Below are 1,651 nucleotides of genomic sequence, written 5' to 3'. Positions count from 1 at the left end.
TGTCCCGGAAAGGATGCTCTGTCCCTTTAAATGGGCAGGAGTGGTGGGGGAAGGGAAGGAGGGTGGGGAACTGGCCGGAGCTGGCATTGTCCAGTTTGAACTGAGTACCGGAAGTGAAGGGGCAGGGCTGGGGCCGCGCGCAGAGCCCTGGGCCATTGTCCAGCCCCGGCCGGGGCTGTAGCCACCTTCTAGCTTGTTCCCCTCCTTCTGGTTACACACCCCAGGAGGGCTGCGGGCTTGGCTGCCTCCTCCCCTCCCAACTCCCGGGGAAATTACGTCCCCGGGTTTCCTCTCCTAACTGGGATATCTTCCCGCTTCCACCATCCTCTCTTCCAAAAGGAAAGATTCCTCCAGTCTTCTTGGAGTAACCTGCCTCCTCTCGTCTCCGCCCCGGGGATTCTGCTTCCCCGGGGGATTCTGAAGGTTGCAATTTCTGCTCGTGGGGATGGAGACACAGATCAGAGGCTGCAGCACCTGAGGCTATGGAGGCGTCCCATCCCTAGCTCTCAGGGTGGAGGAGGAGACCGAGGCGGGCCTTGGAACGATATGTGGATCTTAGTCCACTCCCCGCCTCGGGATCAAGTTGGGATTAGGCTCCTGCTACAGAGTGCGCGGATGGGGAAATCCTGGGATTATATCCTCCACTTGAAAACCCGGGAGGCTGTAGTCTGGACTGCGTAGATGGGGAAAGGGTAGCTTCACGTGGGTGCTGAGGAAGAAGGGAAGCAGAAACAAGCTGAGAGGAGGACCGACACACTCTGAGAGGAACACGTGTTAGATCTGAATTTTGTTGAATGAAGCAACACACTCAGAAATGGACAGGCAAAAAGCAAGTCATTAGGCGCCGAGTTAGGAGGCAATGTATGCAGTTCTTTCCCCTCCCTCTCTCCCACATCCCTTTCAGAGAAGGGGCAGGGAACTTGGGTTGGGGGGGTGGAGGAAGGACTGTGGGTCAGCGCCAAACAGGCTGGTCAGCCCAGGGGCCGGAGGGGGGGAGGGGAAGGGGGAGGGGAACTCAGTGGGGGGGGAGGGGGAGGGCTCATCCATTTCTCCCTTGACAGGTGGTTTGTGTCCCTGATTGGTCGACGCTTTCCGACTCACACCTCCCTCCCCCAACTCTCAGGAATGTGTAATTATCCTCTCCGGGAGATGGGAGGGGGGGTGTAGTCACGTGGCTGGGGAAAGGGGGGACTGGGAAGACCCCCCCCAAGAGACCCCCCCCTTCAAAGTGTCTCCTCTTCCCTAACAGCCCCTATTAAACCTATAAATGGAAATGACCCCAAATTCAAGGTTTCTCAAAATTTCCAGAAGGGGTCATAAAAAGGGGTCCCCTTGGCCTGTGGTTTGTCCAGTGGCCCTCCAGGTGCAGAGCTAGGAATGGGGGAGGAGGGACGGAGGGAGAGCCGGGCAGAGCAGAGCTGGAGGTGGGGGAGGGGAGGGGAGGGAAGAGGAGAGGAGGGGGCTGCCCGCGGGGGGTTATTGTCTTTTAGAATTTGGGAGCCTTTGAAAAGCCGTGGGCCCTCCCACCGCCTTTGTGCCGGTGGAGATGTAGCGGCCTCCTCCCGGATCCCTTCTTTGCCTTCGGACGTTTTTCTGGGGCCTGCCGCCGCCGGACCAGGGGCCCGGGGCCGCGGGTGCTGAGCCGACCACC

Source organism: Sarcophilus harrisii, chromosome 3 (genome assembly GCF_902635505.1).
Source record: "Sarcophilus harrisii chromosome 3, mSarHar1.11, whole genome shotgun sequence".
Taxonomy (NCBI): domain Eukaryota; kingdom Metazoa; phylum Chordata; class Mammalia; order Dasyuromorphia; family Dasyuridae; genus Sarcophilus; species Sarcophilus harrisii.
Note: the sequence above shows the minus strand (reverse complement) of the source record.